Source organism: Ambystoma mexicanum, chromosome 11 (genome assembly GCF_040938575.1).
Source record: "Ambystoma mexicanum isolate Mex_15411 chromosome 11, UKY_AmexF1_1, whole genome shotgun sequence".
Classification (NCBI taxonomy): domain Eukaryota; kingdom Metazoa; phylum Chordata; class Amphibia; order Caudata; family Ambystomatidae; genus Ambystoma; species Ambystoma mexicanum.
Window position 1 is genome coordinate 987,204,100 of NC_090934.1, and position 25,316 is coordinate 987,229,415.

Here is a 25,316-nt window from a genome sequence, read left to right on the forward strand (position 1 = left end):
AAACAAATCTTCTCCAGCCGATCTATACACCCTTTGAATTTCTCTCTAGTCCATTTAGAGGACCCAGGCAGGCCTACGAGTGGAAAAACGTTGTTTTCTGCCCTACGGCGCCGAAAAGAGTCTCTTACGGTGTCCAAAAGAGGCTCTTGACTATCTTCATACAAATCGTAAGAATCAGGATCTTAAACCGCATCTGAAGATTTTTCCGCGGCTTGTCTCATGACTTTAGGCGGAACCGGGGTAAGACCGACCTCCGCCGTAATTCTTTCGATGCTGTCTTCGATAGTCGGCGAATCGGCGTGAGACAGTTGCTCCGATGGTCTATCGGTAGGTGATTTACCTTCCGCGGCACTAGAGGGCCTAGCGGTTGGTTTCTCAGGTAGAGGCCTAGTCGTAGTTTCCGGGCCTACCGCGGCCTTCGGGACCATCGCAGCGTCGGATTTCCGTGCTTTGACGTGTGAAGTTTTACGAATAGCGCCCTTACTTAATTCTGGTTGCCCAGTCACAAGACGCTGCTGCAGATGCGGGGAAGGCTTTGGATTTGAACGATCCGAGGAAACCATTGAAATGTTCAGCAGCCCTGTTGGCGCTTTCACCTTTTTTGACGAAAACGTCGAAAACGGTGTAGGGGTTGTCTTCTTAGTGTGATGCGTTTGTACGGCCCTGTTGGCGGATGTTGTCCCTGTAGTGAGACCAGAGTCAGGCCTTAAAGGGTTGGGGACGGGAGTGGCGGACCTAGAAATGTCCGCCTCGAGGTCTATAACATCCGCAATGGATGTTTCGTCATCCGAGGTGCCCCCATCACTCTCAGCGGGTGTGGCGGTGGGGGAAGAGGGTTCCACCCGCGACATACCGTACGCGGCCCACTGCTTTACACAGCGCTCCTTAAGGGTCTTAGGCCGAAGGAGTTTGCAGGCCGCACACCGCTTTTCATCGTGCTCTAGGGGGAGACAGGCGTTGCACGTCCTGTGTTCGTCCTTCCAAGGATATCTGACCCTACACTTAAGGCAGAATCTAAAAGGAGTCCTTTCCATAGCTAAAGGGAAAGATGACCAGACCAAAAGGGAAAAGAGAGGAAAGACATACCGACAATATGGCCACCCTGACCCCACTTTCCCTACTGTATAGGTCGGCCAGAGGGCCCAACCATGTGGAAAATCCGGCCGTCGGATCTTAGGCGCCGAAATCCACAGCCGTAGACGAATCCCCTGCATTCTTTGTCAAGGATCTTCTTATGACTGAAGTGACTTAACAGGGATTAACCGACAAGTCGGTATAAGTTAAACAATGTATCTTTTGTAAGAGCTCCGCTATAGGGCGACCAGTTATCTGGGCGGAAAAAAACAATCTGAGGGACCTCAGCAAGTGAGGGATTTTGGGTACACTACACGTCACGATAGGGATAGTGTTACAGACACGCCTATGCCGATGTCCCTTTTCAGTCCCCGAAAGACAATATGCAATACTCCGTGGTTGCCACTGGATGTCAGACCATATGCACAGCATGTGACTCTAAGCAGGTTAACAAGCTTCAGAAACAAGTTTATTCGAGACCGTTGTGCTGCACTGCATTGTATTCCTGTTTTTTAAAAATCGAATCTAGGTGGGTGTGCTCTTACAGCTTGTATCCTTTTTGTGCTGTAATTCTGTTTTTAAAAATCGAATCTAGTTGGCTGTGCTTTCACATCTTGCATCCACTTTGTGCTGCATTCCTGTTTTTAAAAATGTAATCTAGGTGAGCATGTTTCGCATCTCGAATCCTTTTTGTGCTGCACTGCATTGCATTCCTGTTTTTAAAAATCGAATTTAGTTGGCTGTGCTTTCACATCTTGCATCAACTTTGTGGTGCATTCCTATTTTTAAAAATCGAATCTAGGTCAGCACGTTTTCACATCTTGCATCCTTTTTGTGCTGCACTGCATTGTATTACTGTTTTTTTTAAAACGGAATCTAGGTGGGTGTGCTTTCACATCTTGCATCCCTGTGTACTCCACATTGTATTCCTATTTAAACATTGATTCCTGCATCCCACATATTAATCTGCATGTGTATTATGTCCTCCTTAACTAGTAGGCCGCCTGTGAGTTAGGGCCAGGACTGTGTATTGCAGCCCACCCTTTTCTTTCTCTCCCCTTCTCGCATCTATCCTCTGCCAACGAGATGGTACTCTCCATCCCTCCAATCTTCTCTAACTGCTACACTATCACCTATCCTTCCTCTCTCACAAAATCTGGCCGAGACAAACACAAGAAAGACATTGTGGGTGCAAATCCTGGCCTTCCCATAGCAGATACCTATGTCAGTGCATCCTCCAGCGAAATCTTCACTGACATCCTCTTCTCTGTCCTCTCTCCAAACCTATGGACTGCTCATCTCATCTCTACTCTCTCCCTTTTCTCATCCTCTCCCATTAATGATGGCACCAAGTGGAAAGTCTTCTTAGTGGGCCTCTTCTCATCACGCTCCATCATTAATGACTACCACACTGGCAGTATCCTGGTTCAAGGTCATCAGGCCAACCTCTTTCTCTTTGACCGGATCCGGTCATCCCTCATTAACTTTCTTCCTTCTCCTGCCTCTCCTCCTACTTCCCCCTTTGCCCCCCCAAACTCTGACTGAAGTAACACACCCCTGTACTCCACATCAGAAAACCTTCAAAAGGCAAAGATCGTGTCCACCTGGCGACTCTCAAAGCCCGCTCAGCCAACAAACAATCAAGCTGACATCTGCCTCCTTCTTGAAGACACTGACCTTTACATTCTCGCTCTTACTGAGACATGGTTCAATGCCAGCTCAGTCACCTCTTTTGACTCCTTCCTACTTGATGGCTTTAAGATAATTTCCAAGCCTTGAAACTCACTGTGCTGGCAGTGGGGTTGTCTGAATCTTCCCTGAGTGGGTTCCTTCTTCCATCCTACCCACTCAGTTCTACTCGTCCTTTGAGAGCCTGGCATGTAAATTGGTTATCTCTCCATCCTCCACCCTGACCATTGCTACCATTTACCGACATCCAGGTGCTACCTCCCTGTTCCTCTCTGAATGGGCCGATTTCTGTTCCTCCTTATGTTCAACCTCCTCCCTTTAACATCCAATTGGACTCGCCTGGCACAGCATCCACTCTTTTCATTGACCTCTGCACCTCTCTATCCCTCTCCATTCTCCCTTCTGGGACCAAACCACTCTGCTGGACACACCCTGAACATCCTCATCCACTCCGACCTCCCTCTCTCATCTCTCCTGGTCATCTGTCCTGGTCACCCCTCTCTCTTGGCCTGACCATGCTCTTCTCTCCTCACATCTGGGTCTCTATGGCCCTGTCACCACTCCTCCAAAACCCCTGCCAACCTTGTTCATGAACATCCGCCCGATGAAACGAGTGTCACCTGCTGCCTTCACTTCCACCTTTATCCCCCATTGCCCTCCAACTCAGACTCTACCACTGACACTGCTCTTAGCAACTTCCACCTGTCCATCACCAACACCCTTGTCATTCTTGCCCCAGTCATGAGGATCCGCTTGAAATCCACCTCTAAGCGCAACACTTGGTACGACTCTGAACTTGCAGATCTGAAACGAAAGTGCAGAGCTGCAGAACGAAAGTGAAAAACCTCAGGCTCATCTTCTGACAAACGGGCCTGCCGCCTGCTCCAAAGGCAATACAGACACTCTATCAATGCCAAGAAAAGGGCCCAGATTCAGGCACAGGTATCTGGCGCAGCCAACAACACGGCTGAACTTTTCAAAATCTGCAAGGACCTTGCCAACCCTTCCGCAGTATCCTCCTCCCCAATCCTTAGCAGGCCCTCGGCAACGCACTCGCCACTCACTTCACCACCGAACATCCTTAAAAGCCTTGTCACTCTCTCTCCCAACCCATCCCTCACCCCCTTGCCTCCCTTGGCCACTCACTCTCCTCCTTTGCCCTTGTCTCACCGGAAGAAGTCACCAGAGCTGTCCGCTCCAAGGTCTCTGCCAAACAAATTTCCCCTTGCTCATCCAGAACAATCAAGGAAAATATTTGCTCTTTTGCCCCTGCACTCGCTGATCTCTGTAACCACTCCTTTGCTACCAGTTCTTTCCCCTCCTCCCTCAAGCAATCCCTTGTGTGCCCCCTCCTTAAAAAACATCAGCAGATCATTCCTGTCCAGCCAACTACTGCCCCATCTCTATCAACCCCTGACTGGGGAAACTGCTGGAGAAGATGGCCCTGCTCCAACTCAACTCTCACACTGAACTTGTTGGCGGTCTCCACGACCATCAATCTGGATTCAGAGCATCCAGAGGCACGGAAACTGCTCTTCTGAACACCTGTGAAGAACTGCTTGCATCCCTGGAGTCCCACTCCCCTGCTGCCCTCATCCTTCTTGATCTTTCCTCTGCATTTGACATGGTCAACCACTCCATCCTCAAACAAAGGCTCCATGACACCCTTGGTATCTCGGAGCGGGAACATGACTGGCTGACCTCCTTCCTAACTGACCGCTCATCCCAAGTCATCCTGGGCACCTTCTCTTCTACTTCCTTCTACACCTTTGGTGTGCCCCAGGGCCAGGGCTCTATCTTCTAGCCTTGGCTCTTACATCTACCTTACTCAGCTGGCACTCCTCCTCTCCTCCTTCTCCCCAATTTCCAGTGTTATTCTGACGACACACAACTCTTTGTCAAACTTCCTGCTGACCTTCTTGCACTTTCCATCTTCCCTGACTGTGTTTCTGCCATCCAGGCCTGGTGCACTTCCAATGATTTATGCCTCAATGCCAGCAAAATTAAGATCCTTCCGATTGGGATCCCTGCACCGACTTCCTCCTTCACTCTGGCCTTCTTCCATGTGCTCTTCTCCTGTTCCCTCTTCTGAAGCCAGAAACCTCAGAGTCATCTTCGACTCCTCTCTCTCCTTCCTCCCTCACACTCAGGACATTGCTAAGAAGTCCCACTTGCAGCTCTTCCTTCTCAAAGGAATTCTATTTTTTCTCACCTTCCCCCCAGAAGCTCATTGTTACCTGAGCCCTGGTTCTCTCTAGGCTTGACTATTGCAATAGCCTTCTCCTGAATCTACACTCTTCTACTCTGCGACCCCAACACCTAATCCATAATAGGGCAGCGAGACTTAACTTTGGCCTCAAACCCAGGGACTGCATCTCTCCTGCCCTACAAAGTCTTCAATGGCTCCCAGTTGCTTCACAGATTAAATTCAAATCCCTCTGTATCATCATCATCCACAAGGCTGTCTGGGGCCGGGGATCACACTATCTACAACTCTTACTAAATATTTCCCTTCTAGACCGCTGTGCTAAAAAGAGGGCAGGATGTAGATCGCTTCCCTCAGCTAGCTCCCTTCTTTGGAACAGCTTCCCCCTCCCTCTTCATATTGAGCAGGACTTTTTTAAACTACGGAAGATCCTCAAGATCTTCCACTTTACCTCCTCCTTCCCTCCCTTTCTCCTCTGCTAATCTCACAGTTGCTTGTTTGGTGTTCAGGGCCCTTATCCAACCTTGGAGTCCTGACCTCCCACACCAAATGGCCCCAGCTTCTGTCTATCTCCAGCACTTGCCTCGGCTCACCCTCCACCCTTGGAGGCTCGCACTTACCTTACATTGCACTTCACCTGTTGTGCACCCATGAGCACCCCAGCAGCTATCCCACACCCTCTCCCTTCTGCACTTGCACGTTCGTAACACTCACAAGGCACAGCAGGCTCGTCCCCACACTTTATTGAATTTTTTAAAATGTATTTTAATTGTTTCTCGTTCCTGTTGCCCTTTGGGCGCTTTGAAACAGTATTTACTTCCTGTATAAGCACCTAACAAGCAAACAATAAATAAATAAATACATTCAGGAAGCAAACAAACAATTGAATGATAAAATCTGCTATGAAAGACTGATGACAAATCTCTTGAAAGAACTTGAGAGAAAGGTTTGGATATTCCTGCAAGAAAGGAAATCTAAGTTAATCCTGGAGGTAGAGAACTGCACATTTCTTTTTACTATCCATTCCATCATTCCGACTATATATTTCCTTCTTAAACTTCATAAGAGGACGATTAGACCTGCCGGCTGACCCATCATTCCCCCGATGAGCTCACTCCTCGAAAACTTGTCAAAATATATTAACGAGACACTGTGCCCTGTTGACTCCTCTTTACTGTCCTCTTTATTATCATATTTAAAAGATACTAAAGATTTTCTATCAAGGATAGAAGATGTACCATGGAATCCAATTATATGTTCGTGACTATGGATGTAATATCATTATACACATCCATTCAGCATGAATTTGGGAAAAAAAGCATGTGAACATTTTCTCAACAAATGATCACTAAACTCCCTGCGCAACACTGAGATGGTTCTTGCCATGATTTACCTATGTCTGAAAAACAATGTTCCTCTTTTAAAATTATTTTTTTAGATAAAGATATGTTAAAGCGATGGACACTACATTTGCACCTGCCTACGCCAATTTGAGCACAGGATATTGGGAGAAAATGACAGCATGGTCTGAAAATAATGAAAAGTACACAGATAGGATTGTGATGTGGCTTTGTTTTATTGATGACCTGTTCATAATTTGGAAGGGCAGTGAGACAAAATGGGCAGATTTAGTACAAATATTAATCATCAATGGGTACAACCTCAAATTTACTGAAAATCACACCCATAACACAATAATCTTCCACGGTGTGACTATCAAAGTAAAAGATGAGTGAAGTATATAGAAAACCAACAGGCTCGAATACCCCCTCCATGCAACTAGTGGTCATGCAAAGAATCTAATATGTAGCTTCCCCTATGGGGAACGTATTAGACTGCACAGAAACTGTTCCACAACAGAGGCATTTCACAAAGATAGCAAAATCACAGCCTGGGGGTTTCGACAGCAAGCATATCCCAAAAGAGTGATTGAGCGTGCCTACATGAAAGCCTGCCCGTATGATAGGCTAAACTTTATTGCTGGAATGCGCTCGAATCACAAAATTGATAAAGATGTTACTAAACTTATCTTAACTTTTGGCACGTGCACAGTCCATTTGGAATATATTAAAAAGACATTGGAAAATCCTTATGGCCGATAAAGATCTTAAAACTACTCTGAAAATCCGTCGAGACATTAGTTTTCAAAAATGTCGCTCTTTTAGAGATGTACTGGTCAGTAGTTTTATGAAGAACCGATCGAGCAAATGGCTGATGAACTCTGGACTAGTCTCTTTTAAATCCACTAGATAAAGGTTTGTAACTACGACCAGAATTGCACTGTATTTCAACATCCAATGCTGGGAGATTCAATCAAGATCAACAACAAGATTACATGTGATTCAGACTTTGTCGTCCATGTTCTCAAACGCCCCTGCAAAAAAGTGATATATCGGAGTACCAAATGCAAACTGAAAGTTTGTATTCTACAGCATGTAAGGGCAATCAATAACCAGGATGCCACGTACCCCATGGCGAAACATTTAGAAGATGTTCATGCAAGTAAACTTGAGGGTTTCACTTTTTTTTGGCATTCACAAAATAGAGACTGGACCAAGAGGAGGGGATAAAGACTGTCTACTCTGACAAGAGGAAACCGATGCATCATAGATTATTAAACAAAAAATCCAATGGGTCATAACATTGATGAAAAACTGTACACATTTTTGGGCTAAACTGGTGATGGACTTTAAAATAAGCTCAAGTTGTCTCCATTTCTATTAGATGATTACGATTAGTTTATATGACATGCATATTTCTCCTTTTTCCTAAAAAGTTTATGATTTATGCATAAGTTGTTTTTGGTTTTTATGTCACTGCAATTTCCCTTCCTCTCCATTTTTTCTTTTCTTTTTTTCTACCTTCCTTTTTTGTTCAACTTCCCTTTATTTGTTTATTTTTATTCAAATCTTTTGGTAGGTGGGGAATGATTGAACGATCGGGTTGTAACATGGTGCGAACCAAAGGTCTAGCAATAGATGAGCTTTAAAATATGTGCCTTTGGTCAATCCTTTTGTCCGCTCCAGTATAATTGTAAGCACTTTAGGATGTTATGTCGCTAGAGGCGGACTTTCCTCCAGTGAGATCAAAGCTATTTGCACCTTGATTTGCTTTTATGTCTTGTGCCAATTTTGATTCTGCACTTTGCACCTTACAACGTTATGCTGCTATAGAGACACTGTTTAGAATTAAGAATTATGTCCGTTATATGATGCACTTGCACTTTGATTTTTATGCTATAATAACATTCTGATTGTTCTCTTTATGTTTTGTGTCAATTTGGAATCTGTACCTTGCACCTCACAATGCAGGCTGTCATGCAAGCATCGTTTAGGACTGGAGACTATGTCCGTCCTATCATGCACGTGACACTTTGACCCTTTTATGTTACTGGATCGGTATTATTCCGTTTATTGCATTCTGCACTTTAGTACTATTTACTCCTTGGAATGTGCCATGAACTTTCTAAGATGGCACATTTGAATATGCAACTTGTATGCAGTAACTATATATGGCTTGCATAATATGGGCCTCATCACGACTTTGGCGGCAACCCTTAAATCCGGCGGTCGTGCTATTACCGCCAGATTTAAGGGTCCGCCAAATCAGGACTTTTCCCCATTGAGCCCAATGGGGAATGGGGCATTCCCGAATGGGCTCAATGGGGAATGGGGAATTACATTACCGCCAAACTCGTGTTCCGGCGCTATTAGCGCCGGGGAGTTCGGCGGTAGGGCTAATACCGCCGGCTGTAATACTGCCGGCGTTACCGCCAAAGTCGTGATCAGGCCCAATGTCTCGACTTTCAGTGTTCAGCATAATGTTCTGGATTACTACATATTGCTCATTGCAATATACAATTTGTATAGGCATGCTGCACTGTATCGTGGCAATGACTGAATGTGTCACGTTTTGGTTCATTGAACACTGTCTCATCACAGTCTGCACTTTGCACTAGCACTTTGCATCTTACTGTGACGACTGTTGAGCCGCCGGGGCCTTGCTCCGGACCACTGATCTTTGTCCATTTTGCACTTCCATGCTGCATTTTAGGTTGACAATGATAGAATGTTTTCTGTCCTGAAGCACTTAATGCATGGCTCATTCCAACATGAAATGCATAGGTGGGAACTAGACACTGCCTGCATTTATCTTACAATGGCGAGCTGCTGAGGCTATGGTTGGGACCATGGAGCATTGCTCATTACAATCTGCAATTGTGCATCATAATACATGGCTCATTCCAACTTGCTGTCCATACGTGGGAACTAGACACTGTATTCATTTTACATGTTCGAGCTGCTGAGACTGTTTTGGACCATGGGGCATTGCTTGTTATAATCTGTAATTTTGCACTATAATGTAGGACTTCACAGAGAAATGATTGAACGATTTCTGTCCCAGATCACTGAACATTGTTCCATGAGAAAGATATATAAACGTAAAGGGGTCATTTAACAAGGAATATGTTATCAATCGGCTAAGAGGTGAAATAATGCCAGACTCTTGTCAATGCGCATGGAAAATATGAGCAATCTTAGGTTTAATGAAATACATATTCGAATTTTCGTTAGTGCACTTGAGAATGAATACACATGTCCTATGCATTTTTCACAGTACAGTTCTGTTTGTGCGGTATGATGTTCATAGACATGACTATCCTATACGTGGTGCACAGCCCAAGATGGCCGACACAATTATGAGATGGAATGATAGTCGGCTTATGGTGTCTTGCTAGATCAAAAATTAATAAGGGCCAATATACTTTGTACCCGTGGTTGTTTCACTTGCTGCTGGGTCCGCCTGCCATGCAAATCCATTTGTTTCTTATTTTAATGTGCTCACTCTGGGGATTGCGTAATGTGAACAAGCAACGGGTTTGCTGCGAAATGCGTCATTGTCGTGATGCTGCCATACCTTGGCTACACTTTGGGATTTTGAGATTTATGAAATAAAATAATGTGTTTATTTTGTTATCTGGACTCTGGCCAATCTTTGTGCAAGACAGCCCTGTGGGCGTGCAACTCCATTGCCGGTGGTCTCACTGACTGGAAGAAGGAAGAAAAAAATGATATATATATATATGCAGAAAAAAAAAGGAGGAAAGCAAACCGCACTCCAGGAGATATAGAAAAATGTCCACGAGTTCCGAACCAAAAGCAATAAAAACTCGAACATCAATTGTTAACGAGTTTATTTAAATCGATTTAAAAACACCAGCGACAACAAAACAACAGAGGTAGGACACCATGGGGCAAGTCCTGTTGCAAAGCGGTTCGCGCTCTCCATAGCGCTTGTTCACGTATTGGGCACATGGCTTTGGAGCAGTTTAAAATAAAAAGGAAGAGTCATTTCATTATGTCCACTGATTAAGAAACTCAGCTTTGCTGTGTGTATCAACCATGGCAGACATCTTGGAAGAGACAGTCGGCTTAATACAGAATGCAAACCTATAAATGGCAACAATCTTCGAACAAGTGCTGATTAGCTGACAAAACAAACATAACAATAAAGCCTGACCATGGTAAAAATAGAAGAAAATACATCAAAGCGAACAACCAATGGGTGTAGAATCCAAAGAATGATGAAATGGTATTGTGGTACACAAGTAGTCACATTTGATGAAATGCTAGTGCATACAAAACAGCATAAGAAATGCAGAAATGCATCATAATACAAATGCAATACATGTGAAAAATACTCAATGAGGATTGAGCGGCTGCATGTTAAAATGCAAATACAGTAAAAATTACACAGCTACATATCAAAGTGCAAATGCAGTCACGTATTATTGACTGGAGGTCCTCAGATGTAATATATTAATCCAGAAGAAAACAAGTCGATACCTTGATTAGGTTAACAAAGTAATGTATTTGGCATATTTGCAAGCTTTCCTGGAATCTCCCCGCTTGCTTAGGCAGGGATGAAATGAAGCATTTGGAAAACATCACAGCATTAGAGGTACAGAACCCCGTTACCTGTGCCTGTCTGTACCCGATTTGTAGTTTTGCTCAGAAAGGCACGTGGATGTTTAACTGCCCCAGACATTGCAATCTTCAGGGTCTAAATGGTGCACTGTGTTAAGTAGGACAGGGGTCAGTAAAAGTGAAGAGTTGGGAAAAGAAATGAAAAACAGCCCACCCTTTTAGTGAGCTCTCAGGAAGGAAGGAGGGGTTGGTTAGGTGCCAGTCATTGTATGTGAAGTTCAGTTTAAGCTCAGTATGTACATATGTAAGACAGGCTAGCTTTCTTAATGTTCACGTAAATACAGAATGAACACAACTGCAAATCATATAATTTGCCAAAAAATGATGTTGTTTGCTTAACAGAAAATAGACACCCTTTTGATGTACCATCATTATTTTCCATATGCTAGCTTTGTTTTCATTATATATCAACCTAGAGGCTAGATAGTAGAAGCCATAAAACCTTAAGAAAGAGCAATAAAGTTAGGCAGCTGCAGAAAAGCACATACAATGCAGATGCTTTACTTCTCGGAGCTGTTCGATTCCCAAGAAAAGTGAACTTGTCCTCCATTCGCTTGACACAAATCAATTTCATGTGACAAGCGAAGTTAAGCCTCAGTCATTGGCTTCAATGGTTTGCAATGACAAAACTTGAATGGCAGCATCAAAGGGCCAGCGGCAGGGCTGCCCATATCTTTGCTGACATGGCCACCAATGTCTGCGTGGCATGAATGTAGCTAGGGGGCAAACAGTGCCAACGCATTGCTTTATATAGGCACCCATCTGAGATATGCCACCCTCCTCTGTTCACGCTCAGAGCATTAGCTTTTGACCACACTTGCTGAACCATTCCTTAAAAGGGTGGGCGGAGTTAGGCTGCTTCTGCATTGAATTAAGCGGATTATGCCTGTCCCTTAAGGATGGCTCTTGTGTCCTGTCCGCTTCCCGATTGTGTGCTTCCTCCTTCGAACAGTACTTGAAGCCTTTGTATATCATCGGCAGTGACGTCGCCAAGGGGGGGCCCACTCTAAAATCTTGGCCCCCCCTTGTACCACCTACCTCAGCTGGGCTGCTCTCTGTGCACTGTCTCGAGTCCTGTACCTTGCTGACCGCAGCCTCATTCACCACAAGCTACCAGCCCTGCACTGGTGACGGCCTTCTCCCCCTATGAAAGAATGGAGGCTGTCATAAGTCTTCATAAGCACAACAATCAAAACAGTTCAGTTCCCTCTGCAGCCAAGACCAGCCCCTCCAATCAGAATGTAGCGCTGGATTGTCAATGAGTCAATGAATGGTTTCGTGCCGGCATTCTGATGGGAGGGGAGGTGCAGTGGGGGTGTGGGTAGTTGGTGTGCACAAAAGCCTCCCTGCAGGAGTGCTTGTGACATCACGCAACCCTTTCATAGGCGACCCCCACACTTTTGTCTGTGGCCCCCCTACTTGTGTCTTTGGCCCCCTCTGTGCCCCTTCTAAATTTGATTCCTGGCGACGCCCCTGATCATCGGTGCTGTGGGAGATCTGCCTTTCTGCACACTTCCCTCGCCAGATGGCCATATCACACTGCCCTGCACGTCACTGAAGGAGTGCTTGGCAGGCAGGGCAGGCATTAAGAGAGGGCCCATTCAGAGGTCTCTTACGCTTGATGAGTTGGTAAAGTCCTAGCTGCCTTTGCTTGCTCTGTGATTTAATGCAAACAGGAACACTCATTGGCGCTCTTTGTCCTCTTTCCCACTCTCATCGAGGTATTTAGAAAGATTACAATAGGATTGTACCAGACTGTCCATATTGGAATAATAACCTTCTATCAGAAAATAATTCATATTGTTAGTCTAGTATTGTCCCTTGCGAAAAACAAGTGAGGTGGTTCGAGCAGAACGCCTGCAACACAGGGCCAGTGGGCCCTCAGACTCCAGCAGGCTGGTCACAGCGCAGTGTCCCATTACAGACAGTTTGAGACTGCATTCAGGCTAGGCCTTCCCTAAGAGCAGGTGACGGAAGAACCATTTAGTTGGCCAGTAATAGCTGCGTTCAAGTACTTGAATTACAATCTAATGAAACTAGCGTCATTTGTATAGCAATGATTTATTGAAATTGAGGAGGGCTTTTGTCGCACAGAGGTGTAGTTTGGGAGTGACGTGTGCCAGTTTGGGGCAGGGGTAGAGCGCCTTCTAGTGTTTCGCCCTGGGCACCAAGTTGGCTAGAAACTGCCCTGTCCGCAGCCACCGGAGAGTGCTGGCCGTGAGGCCATTCAGGGGTGTCTTGCATTTGATGAGTTGGCAAAGTTCTAGCTGCCTTTGCTTGGCTCTATGAACTGTACAGTGCTGCGTTGTTTTTGAGCTAGGTTTGCGCTATGACCAGGGTCGCCAAGTACGTGGGTCCACCGTGGGTGCACCGGGGCTCGCCCCGCCTCTCCTCCCCCGCCCCCCCAGGAAAGGCCAATGGCATGGAAGTCCCCATATGTTAGAATGGGGCCTTTTTTGTTGTTGCCACCCCTGCCTCCCCCTCACAGCCCCCGCCGGGAAAAGCAAAAGTCTACGCCCCTGGCTATAACTATATATAATAATAATAGCATACTTCTACTTGGTGGTCTGTTCACCCAGTATTAACATGTAATCATTTCTATTTCTGATCCAAGTCCTAACGCTCCCGCCTACTTCATTGAATATAAAACCCTGCCATTTTTTCTGAATGGTCAAAACATGGACTAGATCAGCCTGCAGAACTTTCTGGGAATGAAAAGACTTTTGGACCCTTTCCTGCGCCGTAGTCACGGGAAAAGAAGGTCATGTCGAATGCGGTATTTATTATGGTAATTGTGAATAAAAATGAAAATGTCAGAGGCAGTGCGCGCGCTGCAGGATCACGGAGAGCGCCGGCGACATGTGTCAGGGGAGGGGGTGTTGTGAGCGAAGGCTTTGTCTCAAACACAGCAGCCAGCGCGGGATTAGCGACTCTTGATTGCTACCCTCCCACCCCCGTCCCTGCTCTGTGACCAGTCACCACCTCGACTCCCACTTGACACGCAGCAGCAGGCCAACGAGAGGCCTTCCGTGGCGACCCCCTCGTCCTCCATTCCCTTCCACTTAGTTTTCATTTTTTAGTATTTCTACTTCTTTCCACTGCTCTACTTACCTGGATATTGGCACACAGAACAGATTTGCTCCCAGCCCTGTGCCTGCATTTTCATGACATTGCATCCTCTTGGGTTCTCAGCCCGGGTTCTCGGCTGATGCCCCTCACAGCCAGCACTCTCCGGTGGGTGCGGACAGGGCAGTTTCTAGCCAACTTGGTGCCCAGGGCGAAACACTAAAAGGCACTCTACCCTGCCCCAAACTGGCACACTTCACTCCCAAACTACACCTCCGTGCGACAAAAGCCCTCCTCAATTTCAATAAATCATTGCTATACAAATGACGCTAGTTTCATTAGATTGTAATTCAAGTACTTGAACGCAGCTATTACTGGCCAACTAAATGGTTCTTCCGTCACCTGCTCTTAGGGAAGGCCTAGCCTGAATGCAGTCTCAACCTGTCTGTAATGGGACACTGCGCTGTGACCAGCCTGCTGGAGTCTGAGGGCCCACTGGCCCTGTGTTGCAGGCGTTCTGCTCGAACCACCTCACTTGTATTTCGCAAAGGGCAATGCCAGACTAACAATATGAATTATTTTCTGATAGAAGGTTATTATTCCAATATGGACAGTCGGGTACAATCCTATTGTAATCTTTCTAAATACCTCGATGAGAGTGGGAAAGAGGACAAAGAGCGCCAATGAGTGTTCCTGTTTGCATTAAATCACAGAGCATTTCAGAAATATAACAGTGATCAGAGAGCTCTACATTTGATAAACAAGTCTGTGATAAAAGGGTTGTGAATCTCTAAATACGTAACACACACATGGCTTGGTGCTCACATCACTGTTCAGAGCACCCACCCTCACATTAAAATGTTTGTAACCATGAACCATGCATACTCATTCAGACATCTTAAGTTTCTGGATGCAAGTATAACATGGCTGCAACATCAGCAATTCAAATGGAGTACAAGGGCCCTTTTGCTTCTTGTTTCTTCAGAATTATAGATGAGGAGGGGCTGGGTCTCAGTGTGAGCATGCACAGCCCTCAACAGAATACAGAAACATATTTAGGGAAGGATATCTCTAGATAGAAAAGGATACCCTACAAGAGACACCCAATAAAAAATGCACAGAAAGGATACACAGAAAATGCAAGTGTGACCAGTAATAAGCTGATGAAGCATTTTAAATACAGCCGGCTTCTAATGTGTGGTAAAGCGTCCCGCAGCCACTTCCTCCTCACCATTATGCAGGGCTATTTCTGCAAAAATGAGCAGGCACATGCTTTATCTAACAAGAGCTGGCATTAGCATCTCTCATTAGTGCTGGCCTTGAGCTAGTGAAAATCATGGTGTGGCAGTGTAGAAAGGGCGTTTGGCCTAGTGGATGTCGATTTGAGGCAACTTCTTTGATTATGTGTGGGCACAGTATGGCATACCCGTCAGAGCCACATACACAAAACATTGCATTGTGCTATTGTGTGGGCACGGGATTCATCAGACAAAAACAGGCATATGTACTGTTACATGGAGGAGCACCTCATAGACGCCATTAACCAACAGGGTGGTGACTTGGGGAGCGCACACTTCAATGCGGCACACATATCACGGCATCGATTTGCCATGGACTACTCTCTTCATGGTGACACACAATGAACCCTGCTTCCCCAATTATGGTGCCAAGTCACATTGAGGAGCCATCTAATGTGCTCTTTGCAGTGGATGGCTTGTTAAGAAAATGAAGACCCTTGATGCTGAGCGGATGGATTTAGTCCATGTCTTAAAGCAGCCACTACACTACTTAAGCAAGAAATATTGCTAACCTTCCCAGGCATGCGCCATATGTAACTAAAAAGTAATATATAAAAAAAGTTTTGGTTTTTCAAATAAAAGACATGAAAATAAAGAGCATAGTTTAAAACATTTTCTATGTTGCACGCTATTTCTCTTGTAAGAATGTGTAGATTTGGTCAGCTGATGCTTTGTGTGGCCTTCAGAATAAAAACGCCCCATATTCAGTTCTTAATACTGCAAATACTGTGTAAAAACAATGGCTTGTTACATCAGCCATCACTTCTAAATTGCCCCCCGCTTTAAAGGCTGCCAACACAAAAGGTGAGGGGTGCAGGCAGTGTGTCTCCAGAGCAGTACAGAATATGCATTCCTTTGTAACAAAGGAATGGCAGCTGTCTAGGTGCGCCCCTTCCTGTGTGCCCCCCATCCCCTAAGCTCCTCAGCTCTGCTCCCTGGGCAGATGCCCACTTTTACTGCCCCAGGAAGCAGGTCTGGCTGTGGATTGTCGGCACTAAGAGTTTGAGAAACTTTCTGGTGCATTACCGAAATACTCGCTCAGTCCATTAGTTCTGCAGTCTCTGGAGTAGACTAGAATGCGCTATCTTTGCACGGTGTTGGAAATTGCATGACTCTTTGCATGGGCTTGAACTAGTAACTGGCACCATTAGCTTCCTGAATAAGGTCTCAAAATGCTCAATGCATCTGCTTGAAAATTCTAAAATAGAGGTTATCCCCGCTTTGAACTGATGCACCCCCCCTACCCTTCCCTTTTGCTCATGATTTCAGTCTCTTGCTAATCCCGTGGATAAACTATTAGCATCAGGCATGTCACAGAGTTGCTAATAGCGGTGGTTTAAGCGGGACACAAAATCGAGAGTGGGAATGAAAAGAGGGAGTGGACAAATTGTGCTGGCCTTGGCCCAAAGGAGGGCCTGTCCCAAACAGTTAATACATCATAGGGGCCCTGAAAACGTGTACTTTGAGCCACTTGGCGTGGTCTCAGGTGGGCTTGATTGCTTCCACTCTACACACTGTAAAAAAACATCATCTGATTCAGTTTCCAAATAAACATCTGGCTGCAATTCAATCCTTTTCAACAAGTAAATCCCTTTTATTCTGTAAATAAATGGCCCTGGTTTAGTGTGCTTAATAGTTTTTTGAGTGCTCATTTAGGTTTCTGCAAGATAGGACTAATCATATGCACGTATTCCCAAGGAAGTCGTCACTCTTCTCAAACTGAAAGCTGAGTCACTTTAAATGTGATTTCGCTGTCGGTAGACACAAGCCTCAGGAACTTAACCCGAACATCTTGTGCCTGCCCTGAAATCACCCAGGAGAGCACCCGTGATAAAAGGGGTTAGGACAAAAAGCCCCAATGCAAACTGCTTGGTGCTTTACATAAAATCAAGAAGCATTTTGGCAACGCAAGAACAAACACGCACTTTTATATATATGACATATCTGTGACGGGGATTCAAGTCTGAAACACGTTGGTGCACACAAATAAAATAAGCAGAGAGGCATGTGTGCATTGTGATATCACCCTTTCAGTAAAGTGCCGGCAAAGTATGAGCCATACCTATACGACTTACAAAGTTAACATTAAGCTAAAGGGACAAGAGCTTCAAAATAAAGAGGAACTAAGGAAATATACAAAACTACATTATTAAGCATCACTGGAGGCGCTGGTGGGGTCAGGTGGAGAGGATGGGGAGAGGGCAGAGGGAGCTCCCCCTTTAGTAAGAATGTGAAGTTCAAGCTGAGCTTACTTGGTCTTCAATTGTTATGGGCAGTGCGAGTAGCGAGAAACAGCAGAAGCGAAAGGGGGCACAAGAAGGGTTTGGAACGGTGAGGATGAGTGCAGAGGAGCATCGGAGGGAACCAGACGGTGAGTAAACCTGGATGCAATCAGACCGGTACTGAGAGGCAAGACAATTGATAGCTTTGTAGACTAGGAGAAGGAACTTGAACAGAGAGTGGGTGTACATGGAGAGCCAACCAACATGCTGTCGGTAAGAAGAAGTGGGGGAGGGTCTGGGTATGGTGCAGAGAGCGCAGGTAGCAAAGTTGAGGGCTTTGTCTAGGGGGAGGAAAAGTAGAGAGGAAGGCCAAAGAGTAGTCCAGTTTGCTGAACACAAGAGTAGAGAATAGAGTTTTTGTAGAGTGCAATATTACGAGAACTTGTCCTTTTCTTACTAACCAGAGTTTAATGTGAGCAGCAGAGACAGTGGCAGTAATTCATTCTTGCCGTCTTGGGTCTTATCAAAGAGGACCCAAACACTGTGAGCCTTCTGTGAGGGATAAAGAAGGTCAAACAGGAAGGGAGGGAAGGCATTGGAAGCCGGGAGGGAGATGACATCCATTTTTGAAGAGTTCAACACAGTGCTTTCAGTGGGATAAGAAATCAAGGGGGTGGGATCTAATGCACAGTGATGCAATATTTGGGACAGGGCCTAAAAATGGCCTCAAATCCCAATTAGCTAATTAAGCTTTACAAGAGGAGTGGCCTGTGTAATTGAAGGAGTAACAATCAAGTCTGAATATTTGCAATTAAAGGGAAAATAATTCTGGTTTAAAAGATGTATTTAAGTTTGGTTAACGTGTGTAAAATGTGTGACCAAAATAGAAATATTCAAATATGAAACAGAACGTCAACTCAAAAGAGGTCAGTGTGCCATGCAACCCCCACAGTTCTTCTGAAAGAAATCCATTATTCATGCATACTAATTGAAGGCATTCTAATAACAATAATACTTTAATACAATGTGTGGCAAAAGTCAAACAATGTGTTCCCTTAAAATTCCCCTTTCCTGTTTGAAAAGTACCTAATTTCAAATGTGTTTAACTGATGTTGTGTTTCTAAACATTACTGGAGTTGACATCTACTGGCAAAGAGCAGTGTTGCCACTCATATTTTTAAAGACATTTGATAATGGAGGTCAGTTCGGAGAGCCCTTGCAGAGCCCTGGTTCAGGGACAATATTTGGAGACTACCAGGGCTGAGCCCTGGCCCACTTAAAGCACTGGTTCAACATGAGCCAAAGGTAAGTCATCCAGTGACGAATTGCAGTAAGACAGTTAGTAATTTGTGCCAAGATGGCTGGAAGAAATGAGGGAAAGGAGAAAAATACTTGATTGTCATCAACAAAAAGGTGCCCGTGAAAGTCAAAGGCTGACATGAGTCTTCCTAGGGCAGAGGTATAGGGGTGAAGAGCAGAGATCCAAGGACTGATCCTTGGGGGGGGGGGGGGGGGTAAACATTGTCATGGAGATGGGTGGGGTCAGAGGTTTGCAGCTTGCAAGAGATTTTAAAAGGATCAATCTTCCAGGTAGGAGTAGATCTAGACAAGAACAGATTTGCGAAACCCGAGATCCTGGAGAGTGAGGAGGAGAGCAGAGTAGTTGACAGTGTCAAAAGTGTCAGAACGGTGCAAAAGGATGAGTACAGAAGATAGTTTGGAGTAGTGTGTACTAGAGAGAAACCTTATGGGCTGAACTGCAGGAGTGCCCATTATGCCCTACTAACAGTGGTTTAATCGTGTTCCAAGGCAGAATCTGCTTGGCTGAGAAGTGCTGCACAATACAGAATAATGTATACACCTTATTACTATTGACTTAATAGGTCCTGCCACCTGCCTTTTCTTTCATATTTCTAATTTCTACACTTGCGCCAAAAATAAGGGACCAAAAGTAACAATGCGGTTAATTTTGTTTTTTGTTGATTAAAAGAAGGGAGAGCATCCGCGGACTTATGTGGAGATGTTTATAATGGATTGAATGGAAAAGGATCCACTACTGCTGTCATTGCGGGGCAGCAGGACGGTCAAGTGTGGAGGCCCAGTCTGATTAGGAGGTTCCAACAGCACTCACAGCAATGCATAGGCAAATCTGCCGGGGCGCTACCTCTCGCACAACTAGGCCGGGACAGATGAACCATTGCAAGATTAAAATGAAGCACTCAAGCGGTAGTTGCTGTGTGGAACAGTACAAGTGTAATGGTATAGGCAATCCCTGCGAGGAGAAGAGGATTTATCTTTTAGCATTGACTATGACCACAGGCTCGTAAATGCATGCGTGCCACGTAGATGAGATGCTGGATGCACTGCCGAGGAAGAAGAAAACACTGACTAACCCAAAACCTTAACAAATCAGCTAGCAATGATGAATCTACAACTGGTGAAAGGAGCGACACACACAGCAGGCCACGCCCTAGATGCAATCTTCTGCAACAAAAACCTGGTAACAACTGCACCACCAATGCAAATCCTCTGGAGCGACCACCTCATTATACCATTCTTGATCCACCCGTCAACACGGATACTAGCTAACTTCTCAAAAACCCTCCAATTCAGAAAAGAAAATGGACAGCGTGGACCTAAATGCCAGACTGGAAGCCACAAAACTTGTCAATCACCATTTTAGACTCAACCGGCATAGAAGAAAGAACTGAGACAATCCAAAAATGTATCACAAAAACATTAGATGACATTACACCAGAAAAAATGATTTACTCCTTCTCTAAAGAAAACAATGGCAAGATGGTTCACACTTCACCTCAGAACACTGAAGAAAACTAACAGGAAACTGGAACAAGAATTGAGGAAAAACTACGACCAACTGAAAAAACTCACATAACAAAGACGGATGCGACGATAGAAAGCTGAAATACTCAAAGCAAAATTCTACAATGACCGGCTCACAAACTCAAGCGAAACCCAGAAAGAGATGTTCAGCATCATCAACGTGCTAAGAAACCCAACAGCATGCAACAACACACCAACCCCAAACTATGCAATTACCTTGCAGACCACTTCAAAAACAAAATCACAAACATCCAGCAAGTCATTAAGAGCATGCCTAAAATCACCAACAACCCCCTTAACCAGCCAACACCGTAGCCGTCTCCTAGACAAAAACCTCCTCCCACTAATCTCGACAGAACACTTCAACAGGTTGGTGAGCAAAAGAAACAGGGCCGGCTTCCCAGCAGACCCCTGGCCACCAGACGCATACAAGACTATCCTCATCCAGAAAACAACTGCAGAATATATCCTCAACCTCTTCAACCACTCACTAGCAACAGGAACAATGCCACAAGCCTTCAAATCAGCATACATCAAGCCACTCCTTAAAGACCCATCGGGAAACATGGAAGACCTAATCAACTACGACCATTCTCAAACATCCCATACATGGTGAAGCTGCATCTACGAACAAATCTTAGAACATGTAGAAAACAATCGGATACTAGACCAGGCACAACTTCTGACCCATGAGAGGAACAGAAACAGCATTACTATCGATATGCAACGATCTAAAAACCAACGAAGACTCCAATGTCAAATCGACACTAATACTACTCGATCAGCAGCCTTCAAAACAGTCCACCATAAAACACACATCCAAAGACTTGAAGATATAAGGATCAGCAACACACCATTCCTCTGGCTAAAATACTTCTTGACAGAAAGAACAGAAATGACTTGGATAACACCATTCGAGTCCCACAAGGCTCATCACTCTCACCACTTCTTTTCTACATAACCCCCCTGATTAACCTCATACAACAATACAGCCTCACTTGCTATAACTACGCAGACGACACGCAAATCATCTAAAAAATGAATGGCAGCAAAGAACAAAACTCAACCCTTACCAACTTCCTCACAGAATTAAACCATTGGATGAGCAAACTCAACCCAGACAAAACAGAAATCATGATCACGCCCAATGACCTGTCGAACCAACAAGACATTCCATGGCCTACTGAACTGGGAAAGCGACCAGACCCATCCAAAGTGGTAAAACATCTCAGAAAATGAATGGACAACAAATTAACACTAACACCGCAGGTCAATGCAGTAGTTAAGAAATGCTTCTTCCACCTACACACAATCAAGAGGATACTCCTCTTCTTCACCTTCCCACACACAACACTCTTTGACATCTTACTTGTAATGTCAATAATAGACTACGCCAACAGCATCTATCTCGGAATGCCAGAATACCTTATGAAAAAACTACAATGAATACAGAACACAGCAGCAAGAATGCTCCCAGACTCACTAAGCAAGAACACATCATACCAGCACTGAGAATACTACATTGTTGACCAGTAGCCAAACTAATTTTCTTTAAAACACTCTGTATAACACAGAGAGCAATTAACGGCCAAGGAGCGCAATTCATACAGGGAAAAATCTCCATCTACAAACCAAAATGAACATTAAGGTACAGCAATGACATTCACAATTTTCCTGCATAGCGGTGAAACTTTGGAACGCGCTCCCAATGGAAATACGAACAGAACATCACCTAAAATTCAGAAAACTGTTAAAAACATGGCTCTTTAACTCACCAAGCCAAAGAGGAAACATCACTGAAGGAAAGCCACCAACTGCTAATGCAACCCAATAAAAACACTGAAAACATGATCCCATGAAACAATGCCACCCAAAGAAATAAAGCATCCGACTGCTAAACATGATAGAATAAAGTTAACCCAACGGATCAACCCAGCCTGCAGAAAAGGACTCAGATGACCGTCGGCTAACCATACTAAAAACTCTCTAAAACTCTACATGCCCCCCCCACCACAACACTGAACAAATCAGAAACATATCTTAAAAAAAAAAAACGAAAACCACTGGAAACTGCAGACTATCTACAGACACTCCACAACACCGAACAGGACATTCCCCCGAACGCACACATACCACCCATATACAACCATGCACCAAAGACCACACAAAGTCGACCAACTAAAAACAAACCAGGACACATTGACCGTTTATTCTGAACTGAAGCTACCAACAGCACATCGAAGCTCTCTTGTGATTTTCCCTCTCAATCCCACTAACTAACCCCTCCCAACCCCGTTCCTTTTCATATCCGCCAGAGCATCTGGAGACCATGAAAATGGCAGTAGTGGGTGGTGTAATTCACAATAACATAACATATGCCCAGGTACTCCTACTATTTGCCAGCTGCTGTCATTTTATTGATAGGTATTTTATTGATAGGTAGTACCATTATGGTAGGTATGGGTAAGTGCCTATCCCATACCTACACACAATCCATGAACTGTTGACTTTGTCAATGCGCTTTCTTTTCTAACATTGAAGAATTCTTTCAAGATCCAGGAGGGGTTTGTAAACCTGCTGTTCTGGTTTTTCTTTTTGAGTCATTTGGTGATGCAATCTGCTCTTCTACAAACAGAAGCACAAGGCCAAGGAATGTCTTGGGCGCCAGGCATTTGCTTGGCTTCCACACCATTTTAAGCAGCTTGGATGAGTGCCAAAAAGGTAATTGTTATCTGCGATCAGACCTCCTGAGAACTAAGTGACTGTGGATCTGAAATGGTGTGCCTGTGATAGTATTGCTACAGAACTGGTTAGAAAGGAATATCAATGCAGCACCTTTACATGTGGCCAATGCCATCTTCTAGGGGACACTTGTCTTGTACCCTACGCTGTGATCCTTTTATCTGTGATGATGATTTATTTATTTTTTAAACTTCTCTTTATTCAAGAAGTCCAAAGTTTCTCCCCATTCCGCGGCAAATCGGCTCAAATTGTCAGCGGCCGCAAATGTAGCCCATTCCAATGATACAATCTCCCACAGTTTCCTCAACCAGTCCTGCTCTGTTGGGATCAATGAGCTTTTCCACCTTCGGGCAAGGAGAGACATAGCCAACAGGATGAAAACTACCGTAGCCTTGCGTAGGGGTGGACAGGCCTATAGGGAACTCTGGAGATTTCCCAGTGGGCCTCTGCACCACGGGCCTCTTTTTTGTGGTATTTCCAAATTTTCACATAGGAAAAGAATTGGGCTTGCTGAAAATGTGTCATATACGGCCACTTTGAAAATTATTTCCAGGCCCTCTTTTGGTCCCCAGTAATTATTTCCAGGGCCTCTTTTAGTTCCCAGTCCACCCCTGGCCTTGCGCGGTCCACCTCCTCCCACCCCCCTCCCCGACTCCCTCCACCTTCCCGCCAGAACCTCGTGGGGGTCTTGACCCATGCCTATTCCGAATGCCTGATCCAGTGCGCAAGAGATACTCTTCCAAAAGGGGCTAATGCTGGGACAATCCCACCAAATATGGGCTTCTGTACCCTCCTCCCCGCAGCCCCTCCAACATGCCCCAGAAGCTGTTGGGAAAATTGCCCGGAGGCACGCTGGAGTATAATGCCAACCCATTAGGTACTTGTACCAGGCCTCCTGTAACTGGGTCGCCTTAGCCACCTTCGGGATCAAATTCCAGAGCCTCTCCCATTCCCCCCATTCCATCTCCCTCCCCAGGAGCCCCTCCCATCTAGACATGTACGGCCACTTTATAGTGGGGCCAGCGCTTCCTAGAAGCTTATATATATTTGATATTAGCCCCCTGGATCCCTCGTTTGTCAACAGGAACCGTTCAAACTGAGTCAAACCCTGCGATGCCGCACTCCTGATCTCCCGGACAACACCCAGTGCCAGATCTGGTAATATAGAAGCCGCTCTCCTTTGCTCACCCCGAACTCCCACTTGCCATCCTCAAACGATTTCACTTCGTGCCCCCGAAATATGTCTCTGATGACCCTACACCCCCCACTTTCCCATTTCCTAAAGGCCCCCTTCTCCAACCCAGGGGCAAAGTCGCCATTGTTAAAAATGGGGGTGTAAGGCGACGGGAAAGTACTGATCTCCAACTTCTCCACCGCCCTGTCCCAGATATCAATCAGTCTCTTGGTTATGACACTTAAGTACAAGTGAGCCAGCTTCAACCTGTGGGGGAGCCAGAGTGCCTCACCCAAGTGGTGATGTGCCACCGCTCTATCCATCCTGACCCAATGTTTGTTATATTCCTCAGAGAACCACTCACGGATCACCCTGAGCTGTGCCGCTTCGTAGTAGCGCCTAAAGTCCCGTAATGCTAAGCCCCCATGCCCCCTTGGGGGCTGTCATGAGTCATTTCGCCAATCGCGGCGTCCTGCCCTCCCAAATGAATTCCTTCGCTGCCCTGTCCAGCTCCTTGAAAAAGGATGCGGGAACGGGCAACGGGACAGCCTGAAAGAGGTAGAGTAAGCACGGGAGAGTCACCATCTTTAGTGCCGTACCCCTTCCCAACCACAATATCTTTAGAGTACCCCACTTCCTAAGGTCCCTTTTAATGGATGCGAGAGCAGGGATATAGTTCGCTCTGTACCATCCCGACAGCCGAGGAGTAACCCAGACCCCCAGATACCGAATCCCACCAGGACTCCACTTGAACTGAGAAGAGGCACTCAGGGCCCTTAACTCGTCACCTGCGACAAGTTCATTATTTCTGACTTATGCACGTTCACCCTCAGGCCAAGGACCTCCCCAAAGGTGTACAACAAAGTTGTGCATCCCTCCAACGACACTGATGGGTTCGTCAGGATAAGGAGCATGTCATCTGCGAAAGCCGCCACATTATGCTGCGTCCCTCCAAAAATTATCCTTCGCTTCCCGAATTGCCACGAGCAGGGGCTCAAGATATAAGGCGAACAA

The 25,316-nt window shown here is 45.4% G+C and overlaps 1 protein-coding gene across 10 annotated transcripts in view; it reads right to left on the minus strand.

The window, feature by feature from the left end:
• Nucleotides 1-25,316, minus strand: part of OSBPL5 (oxysterol binding protein like 5) — a 1,112,782-nt gene that overhangs the window by 896,011 nt on the left and 191,455 nt on the right. Inside the window, exon 2 of one of the 10 annotated variants that reach the window (XM_069624158.1) lies at nucleotides 11,995-12,100. The exons of the other annotated variants lie outside the window; for them this stretch is intronic. The gene's annotated coding sequence lies outside the window, so the exon portion shown is untranslated. The remainder of the gene's footprint in view (nucleotides 1-11,994; nucleotides 12,101-25,316) is intronic. 10 annotated transcript variants of the gene reach the window in all.